We start from the raw sequence: 9,471 nt of genomic DNA, 5'->3' as shown, positions 1-9,471 counted from the left end.
GGATCAGGGGATCAGAGAACTCACAGCACACACTGTCTGCAGAGATGAGGGAGACAAGTGTGGCCATGACCACCTGCAGAGAACACTTCAGCAGGGAGCTGTTTCAGGGTCAGGCAGCACAAAAGCTGTGCCCCATGTCAGGGCCGTCCTTCTCCAGCCCCTTTGAGGAGCTGTGCAGGATGAGCTCTCAGAGTGGTTTGCCTGTAGAGCAGCTTTGGTGTTGAGAGAGATGGAAGTGCTTGGGAATGGCCCTGCTCACCCTGTTCCTTCTTCAGGCCTTCTATGAGCAGCTGAAAAAGCCAATTTGTGTATTCCTGCCCTTTCTGGAGATCTTCACGCAAAGCTTTCATTTCTCGTGTGAGCTTCTGGAAGTCCTCCTTCATCCATGATTCCTGGGGCTTTGAGGCCTCTGGTTCCCATCCTTTTTCTGTGAAAAAAGACTGATGTCAGTGGGAGACTAACACTGCCCTCTTGAAGGGGAGACCACCCATCTGCCCTGAGGATGCTCAAATCCTCTGTTTTCAAGTCTCTTCTTCAGGGTCTCTCCTTAGGCCTTCCTGCAGGTTGTCTTTTCAACTTCTCTCTCCTCCTGAGAAATACTCACTTCAGAGGAATTAAACCTTGCACTCAAGGTGCAACCTGCAAATGGACTTTTTTGACTTATTTCTTCATGCAGGGAGGGAACAAGAAACTCACACTCAGGTCCCTCATGTCCAGCCTGTTTACTGATTTGTTTGCTCCACACTTCCTTTTCTTTAGAGAATCCTTCCTAATTCAGCAGCCTTGGAAAAGAACTCACTCATCCCTGAAAATGTTTGGGGAATTCCCAAGCTGATGCACTGTGGGCACCATCAGTGATCTCTTGCCCAGCTTTCAAATCCTTTCCCACCAGGAATTTGCTCCGGGAAGGAGCCTTGGTCTCTCTCCTGGAGCTCCAGTCTTCCTTGGGACATGGAGTCTTTTCTGTTCCAGCTTTTGTCTGTGGAAAGGAGTCTCAGCACCACTGTGAGCCCTCAGAACCATGGGCTTGGAGCTCCTGTGCTGCTGGGGAGGAGCACTGACAGGAAGCCCCCTGCCCCCTCACTCCCCAAGGGCCTGGCCACGGGGGAGAGCCCAGGCCCTGCTGATTTCCAAGGGTTCCTTGAGGGAAGAACATTGCCCTGCCCCCATGCCAGCTGCAAAGAGCAGGGACAGACAAACAGCTGCCTTAGAACCTGGGCAGGATGGGAGCCAGCAGAGCCCAGGCTGTGCTGGGCAAAGCCACTGCCGGGGCAGCTCTGCACCCTGGGGGCCTGGACACCTGCCCGGGGCTGGGAAATACAGCAAAGCACTTCTGGAGGCCCTTGGAAGTGGGAATTTATGGACAGATGGGACTATTTGACCTCACTGTGCTGGGCCCTCATGCACAACAGGCCTTTGTCTCTTCTCTTTGTTCGGCAGGGTTTAGTTTCCAGGTAGTGTGGGCAAGTCCTGGCCCTCACCTGCATGGAAAGGCTTCTCCCTTTTGGGCCTGGAGGAAAGCCCAGGAGGAGATTCCTCCTTTAGTGGTCAAGGGAAGGAGAGGAAATCCCAGAAGTGCTGTGTTATGTCTTTCAATCCTTACCAATTTTGAGGGATACCCTCTGCTAGAGCGGGACATGAGGTCAAAGAGGGACGTCCCTCTGACCAAAGTCACCCCACCCCAAAGGCCTCCTGCTGTGCACTGAAGGGGTTCTGTAGGTAATGTGCTCAAACCTTGACTGGCTTTGCTTCTCTCAGGGATAACCCCTCACATCCCAGTGTTCCCAAGGATGAGCACAGACAAGAGGAATGGGATCAGCACTCACTTCCTCACTCGAATGCCTCGTCTATGAATTTCTCAACCAGCTTCACACCAACCGCAGCAGCTGGGCATCAGGGTCACATGGAAATAAAACAAAGAGAAAAAGAGGACATTTAACAAGGACCTTTCCCTGAGGAACTCCTGGAATGCATTGAGCAGGTTCTGGGGCAGAACACACCACCCAGCTGGCCCTGGAACCACAAGGTCCTGTGCACCAGAGCCCAACAGCAGCGCTGGGGGGGCTCTGACCTTCGAGGCCACTCAGGCTCTCCTGGCCAAGAACCTGCCTCGGCTGCCACAGCATTCAGGCACCACACAGGTGCCTCAGCACAGTCCACCAGAACAGAGACACCCCCAAAGTGTGAGACACTCCTCCTCCACACTGCACGAGTGGAGAGGGACCTCCCAGGGCCCTTCATTGTCCCTTGGCCTTTTCATTTGGGCCTGTCTTCTCAAAGACTTTCAGATGACCACAGGCAAGAGGAATGGGATCCAGCACACCAACTTATGAACCCAAATATGTCTCTTAGGACACTCTGCCACCAGCTCTCCATTTCTGCCCACTGGGTTCACATGGAAAAAAAAAGAAAAAAAGGAAACTTCACTAGGACTTTTCCCTCCGGATTTGAAGAATGCATGAAGGAGCTTTTTGGGGAAACACATATCCCTTATACTGCTCAAACCTCTGATGTACTTGAGGTTTTTAAATCACTTATTTCCCCTTCTATTACTGTCAAAACAGAAGAAACACAGCTCTTACCAGCTCCTCCCAGGAATTCCATGCCTCTTCTGTCCCGGGTCCTTTTCTCAGGGTTCACTCTGCAATGCAAGGGAAAAGGGGAGCAAAATCTATGGGGTGGGCACAGGACTAGAGAAGAGAAGGCAGCTGAGAAGATCTGGGGGGGCAACCAAGAGAGACAGGAGGCTGTGAACTGCCAACCCTTTGCCTTCCCTGGGGTTTGCTGGAACAAGGGCTGAGCCCTGCTGCTCCCCTATGATCCACCCCAGGGCCTTTGCTGGGCTTTATGAGAGCCAGGGACGAGCCTGCCTGGTGTGAATTTAGGAGGAGAATAACACTGATGACACACCCGTGTTTCGGCTGTGCCTCAGTCGTGCTCACCCCAAGTCAAGGACCTTTCAGTTGCCCATGATCTGCCCGGGAGGAGCTGCACAAGAAACCAGGAGGGAGCACGGCCAGGACGGGTGACCTGAACGGGCCAGAGGGATATTCCAGAGCCCAGAACGTCATGCCCAGTACATGAACTGGGGGAGTTGACTGGGAGGTGCCTCCCGGGGACGGGCTGGGCATCGGTCAGTGGGTGCTGAGCAGTTCCCTTGTGCATCACTGGTTTTTCATGGCATTTATTCCTCTCAGTACTTTCCCTTTTCATTCCTGTTATTGCTATTACTATTGTTATTATTACTGTTATTATATTTTACTTTATTTCAATTATTAAACTGTTCTTATCTCAACCCACCAGTTTTACCTCCTTCTGATTCTCCTCTCCCATCACAGGGGTGGGGATGATGGGAGGGAGCAGTTGTGTGCTCCTTAGTTGTTGGATGGGCTTAAACCACAGCAGTCCTTTTTGGTGCCCAATGTGTGCTCCACCAGCGCTCAGCCTTCCAAACCATTCCACAGTGCCATGAAAACCCCTCACTCCCAGAGCTCCTACCTCCCAGCCAGCTCTTGGGCTGCTCCAGAGTATTTGGTCACAGAAGCTGCTGTGACCAAGGACACCCTCTGCCAGGAGCTGTCCTGCCGAGGCTCCCCGGGCATATCACGGGCCAGGACCTTCACCTGGAGAAGAGAAAAATGGGAAGAGCTGCAGGAAAACCACGAAGCTCCAGAGCTGAGAGCTCAAAGGGCTGGGCAGGGTCTTCTCCTGCCCCCACCCCCTCAGAGATGAGCTCCAAAATCCAGGCCCTGGTGTGGGAAACTCCCCTATGGTGCTCCAGAGGAGACTTGGGAGTGGAAAGTGGAGGGTTGGTGTGTGATACTGGGAGCACTGGGGGGAGCCAGAGAGCCATACTGGGAGCACTGGGAGGGAAAATGAGAGCGCTGGGGGGGACCAGTGAGCGATACTGGGAGCACTGGGGTTGCACTGGAATTTTTAGGCCCTGAACCCCACAATCTGATGGCAAACAGGGCATGTGGCTTAAGTTAGGGGGATTCAAGGCTCTGGAACATTAATTTTGGGAGCTGCAAGGCTCAGAAAGACAAATTTTGGGATCTCTGGGGCTCAGAAAGAATGATTTAGGGGGCTTTGGGGCTGAGAAACTGATTTGAGGGACTTTGGGGCTCCGGAACACTGATTTCAGGAGCTTCTGGGCCTAAAAAGCCCTTATTGAGGGATCTTTTAAGCTCAGAATCAGCAATGTAGGGAGTATTTAGGCTCAGAAACCCCCATTTAGAAACATTTTTTGGTCCAGAACACCAATTTAGGGAGCTTTGGAGCTGAGAAACACTCTTCTGGGAGATTCTGGGCTCAGGAATATCCATTCAAAGAATTTTTGGGCTTCCAAAAAAACTTGTTTAGAGAGGGTCTTGTTCAGGAACCCTGATTTAGGAAGCTTTGGACCTAGGAAACACACGTTTAGGGAGCTTTTAGGGTCAGAGCCAGTGATTTAACGAGCTTTTGATGTTCAAAGCATTGATTTTGGGAGCATCTGGACCAGAAGGACCAATTCAGGGAGCTTTGGGGCTCCAAAACCCCCTCTATTGGGTTCATGTGGCCAGGTTTTGGTAGCGGGGGGGCTCCAGGGGTGGGTTCTGTGAGCAGCTGCCAGAAGCTTCCCCCATGTCCGGCACCGCCAATTCCAGTGGCTCCATCTGTTGTGCAGGAGGAATTACAGCCAGAGAAGAGCAGAGTGAGAACAGATGAACAGCTCTGCAGACCCCCAGGGCAGTGCAGAAGGAGGGCAGGAGGTGCTCCAGGCACCAGGGCTGAGATTCCCCTGCAGCCCAAGGAGGAGCCCACGCCAGAGCAGGGGATGCCCAAAAGGAGGATGTGGTCCTGTGGGAAGCCTGTGCTGGAGCAGAGTCCCTGCAGGGACCTGGGGATCCCTGGAGAGAGGAGCCCCCGCTGGAAGAGGTTTTCCTGGAAAGACTTGTGGCCCTATGGGGGACCCACCTTGGAGCAGGGAAGGGACTCCGACTCCTCTCTCTGAGCAGCAGCAGGATCAGGCTGTGATGTTCTGGATTACATTCCAGTCTCCCTGAACCACTGAGGAGGAGGAGGGAGGGTCTGGGATGGAGGGGGCTTGGGGGGAAGATTTTTGTAAGATTTCTTTTACCTCTCATTATCCTGCTCTGATTTTGTTGGTAATAAATTCAATTAATTTCCACAATTCCAGTCTGTTTTGCCCATGATGTAATCAGAGAGGGATCTCTCTCTCTCCTTATCTCAGCCCATGACCCTTTTGCTGTATTTTCTCTCCCCTGTCCAGGTGTGGAGGGCAGTGATCAAGTGGCTTTGAGGGGTGCCTGGCACCCAGTCAGAGTCAACTCACCACACACCCATCTGGGGAGCTTTTGGGCTGAGTGACAGCGATTTAGGGAGCTCCTGCATTCAGAAATACCCATTTCAGGATCTTTGAGGCTCAGAAAAAAAGGTGTAGTGAACTTCTGGGCTCAAAACCAGCAACTTCTGCTTTTTTAGGGGCTCAGAACCCCACCCCTCAGGAGCTTTTGGTCTCAGATACTGCAAGTTTGGGAGCTTTTGATCTCAGAAGCAGTGATTTAGGGAGCTTTGGGGCTCAGAAGCATCCATTTAGGGAGCTTTTGGTGTCTCAAACACTGATTTAGGGAGATTTGGGGTTGCAAAACACCAATTTCGGGAGCATTTGGCTCAAAACCACTCATTTAGGGAACTTTTGGCCTCAGAAAGTCTCATTTAGGGAGCTTTTGAGCTCACCCAATTCCAATTTAGGGAGCTCTTGGTCTCAGAAACAAGTATTTATGGATCTTTTGGGGCCTGAAGCAGCAATTCAGGTAGCATGTAGGTTCAGAAAGAGGGATTTAGGGAGCCCTGGTGCTCCAAACCACCAATTTAGTGAACCTTGGGCCTAAGAAACCCCAATTTGGGGAGCTTGAGGCTCAGAAAACCTGAGTACCAGTATCCTGGTATCAGGAGCTTTGGGTCAGGGAGAGCGATTTGGGGATATTTTCAGCTCAGAAAGAGCGAATGAAAGAGCTTTTGGGCTCCAAAAGACCAAGTGAAGCAGATTTTGGGCTCAGTAGCCCCCATGTAGGCAGCTCTGGAGCTCCAAACCAGCGATTTAGGAAGCTTTTGGGCTCAGAAACACTAATTTCGGGAGCAGAAGTAGCCCCACGGGGGGAAGGGTGGGAGTGAGGGGCTGCACTTACCTGGAAGAAGGTCGGGATGAAGCGGCTCCGCAGGGAGCACCGGGGAGCTCCTGACGCTTATATTCCTCCTGCCCTACCCCACTCCTACAGGATCCACCCCTGCCCTTTATGCCCTGGCACCCCAGTTCTCGGGTTTACACCAGTTTCTCGGAAATCCCTGGAAACCGAAAGCGAAAATGCTCCGAGCAGGGGGCGGCTCCTGGGGCGGGAGAGGAACGGCAGAGCCCCGGGGTCCCCGCTGGGGTGAGGGGGGCACAGCCAGTGGCCCCTGCCTGCTCCTGGGGCCTCCCGGGGCACCGGGAATGGCACTGGGAGGGAACTGGGAGCACTGGGAGCGAACCCCATGGTCTGATGGCAAATGGGGCATGTGGCACGAGTTAGGGGGTTCGGGGCTCTGGAACCCCAATTTCAGGAACTTCGTGGCTTAGACACTCCTCTCTTGGAGGTTTGGGGTAGTAGCGATTTCAGGAGATCTGAGGCTGCGAAAGAGCGATCTGGGGGGCCTTGGGGCTCCAGAATACCAATTTCAGGAGCTTTTGGGCTCAGAAATTCACATTTAGAGAGCTCTGAGTCTCAGAAACACCAATTAAGCAAGCTTTGGACTGAAGAAAAAACAAACCCCAAAACAAACAATAAAACAATTTATAGATGTTTTGAGCCGAGAAAGAACAATTTAGGGAGAGTTTTGGCTCAGAAACACCCATTTAGGGATATTTTAGGGTCTAAAAAACTGCTTTAGGGAGCTTTAGGGCTGAGAAACACTCGTTTTGTGAAGATTTAGACTCAGAAATATCAAACTAAGGAGTGTTTGGACATCCAAAAAAACCTGTTTAGAGAGGGTTTTGCTCACAATGGCTGAAATATAAGTATGGGGAGGCCTGGCAGATTGTCTGTATCCCACTGCCCCAAACCCCTCAGCAATGCCATGTGCTTGCAATGGGGGAATCAACCACTGGATGGCTGGAAACATCTCCTGTGTCCCAAGGCACTGCCTGGAACACTGTCCTGGGCCTAGAGAAACAAGTTTTATGGTGACATGAAACCCCTGAAAGAACTGAATCAGACAGTGGAACTCATTTCTGAACCAGCCTCAGAGACACTTGGGCCAAAGAACCTGGCCCTGAGCGGGTGAATCACATCCCCTGTCATGCACCAGCCTCTGGGCAGATCCAAGGATGCAAGGGACAGGTGAAGAGGACACTGAGGGCAAAGGCTGGTGGGGCCTGCAAACACTGGGTTACACATTTACCAAAGGTTCCTCAACAGCAGAGGATCTGCCAGTCGGGCTGGCCCTGCCCAATCAACATATTTACGTGCTGTGGAAGGGGACAAAGTTCCTGCAGTGCACATTAAAAACATGCTGGGGAAATGTGGTGGGTTTCTGTGGCTGGGTTTGGTAGCACTGGGGGGGGGGGGGGGGGCTACAGGGGTGGCTTCTCTTAGAAGCTGCCAGAAGCTTCCCCTGTCCCATGGAGCCAACGCCAGCCGGCTCCAGGACGGACTCCCTGCTGCTGGCCAAGACCAAGCCAACGAGGAGTGACAGTAACACCTCTGGGATAACATATTTAAGAACAAAAGGCTGTGGGACAGAAAGAATTCCAGCCAGGGAAGAGCAGAGTGAGAACATGGGAACAACAAAGTAGACCCCAAGGTCAGGGCAGAAGGAGGGGCAGGAGGAGCTCCAGGTGCTGGAGCTGAGGCCCTGCAGCCCGTGGGGCAGAGCAGGGTGGGGCAGCTGTGCCCCTGTGCCCATGGGGGAGCATCGGGGTGCAGAGAACCCCCTGCAGCCCCTGGGGGAGAACTGGGGTGCAGAGACCCCCCTGCAGCCCCTGGGGGAGCATCGGGGTGCAGAGACCCCCCTGCAGCCCCTGGGGGAGCATCGGGGTGCAGAGACCCCCCTGCAACCCCTGGGGGAGCATCGGGGTGCAGAGACCCCCCTGCAGCCCCTGGGGGAGCATCGGGGTGCAGAGACCCCCCTGCAGCCCCTGGGGGAGCATCGGGGTGCAGAGACCCCCCTGCAGCCCATGGAGAGGCCCACACTGGAGCAGGTGGATGCCCAAAGGAGGCTGTGACCCTGTGGCAGGCCCAGGATGGAGCAGGGTCCTGGCAGGGACCTGCAGCCCGTGGAGAGGGAAGCCCAGGCAGGAGCAGGTTTTTCCCAGGTAGGACTCATGGCCCCTGGGGGGGACCCACACCGGTACAGCTCATCCGTGAAGGACTGACCCCATGGAGGAGTGACCCACGGGACAGCAGGTTGGGAAGAGCTGCTGCCCGAGGGGTGGACTCACACTGGAGAGGTTCATCAAGGACTGTCTCACGTGGGAGGGACCCCAGGGGAGCAGGGGAAGGACTCCAACTCCTCTCTCTGAGTGGCAGCAGAAACAACTGACTGCAACCCCCATTCCCGTCCCCCTGCACTGCTGGGAGGGAGGAGGGAGAACATGGAGGGAAGGAGGGGTGGGGGGAAGGTGTTTTTAAGACTTTTATTTCTCACTCTTTGGCTCTTATCCTGTTAGCAATAAATTTAAGTAATATCCTCACTTTGAGTCTGTTCTGCCCATTGCAGGTAATCAGCAGCTGACCTCTCCCAGCTCTTATCTCAACTCATGAATCCTTGGCTGTGTTTTCCTCTCCTCTGTCCAGTTGCAGAGTGAGAGAGTGGCTTTAGTGGGTACCTGGCATCCGGCCAGGGTCGACCCGCTACAGGAGAACAGTCTGGGTTATTCCTGCCTCAGGCAAAGGCAAACCCACCCGTGGGATTGATGTTGCTCAAGGACACGAGTGCACTTGGTGGGTGATGTGGGAGAGTGGGAATTCCTGTGTGTGCCTTAGGAGGATTTGATTTGGGGTGAAAATAGCCAATGAATTAAATTTGATGTTCAGAACTAGCCAACACTTCTGTGGTGGCTACGTGTGCATCACCTGAGCACCTCACAGCATCGACCTCAACCACAAGTGTTCTGGGGATCTGAGCCTTGACTTCCCTCGGAAGGAAGGAGGAACTTTGATCAAACTGAACAACAATTGAACAGTGGAGTCAGAACTGACTCAAATGTGCCACACGCAACAATCCAACACCTCCCACACAGCTTTCCTGTTCCCAGGGATGGAGGCCAAAGTCATGGACTGAATGAATTCAACAAACAATTTTTGTGGACATTTTATGACCATTTGACAGAGGTGTTCCACAGACTATGGGAATGATGTCTGTATTTATATCTACCAAACAGATAAATAGGAAATGTGATGGGGAATTGGGAAGTGTGAGAATTGGCATGAC

At 53.2% G+C, this 9,471-nt stretch overlaps 1 long non-coding RNA gene across 1 annotated transcript; it reads right to left on the bottom strand.

Moving 5' to 3' along the window:
- Positions 1-1,826: 1,826 nt before the first annotated feature.
- Positions 1,827-3,622, bottom strand: LOC135406176 (uncharacterized). Its single transcript, XR_010426195.1, has 3 exons — positions 3,499-3,622; positions 2,583-2,641; positions 1,827-2,385 (listed from the first exon to the last, which is right to left on the bottom strand). It is a non-coding gene; the product is annotated as an uncharacterized LOC135406176 (long non-coding RNA).
- Between the last annotated feature and the right edge of the window lie 5,849 nt (positions 3,623-9,471).

The sequence above is a fragment of the Pseudopipra pipra genome, chromosome W (assembly GCF_036250125.1).
Source record: "Pseudopipra pipra isolate bDixPip1 chromosome W, bDixPip1.hap1, whole genome shotgun sequence".
NCBI classification, from domain to species: Eukaryota; Metazoa; Chordata; class Aves; order Passeriformes; family Pipridae; genus Pseudopipra; species Pseudopipra pipra.
This window is presented reverse-complemented; position numbering and strand designations above follow the sequence as displayed.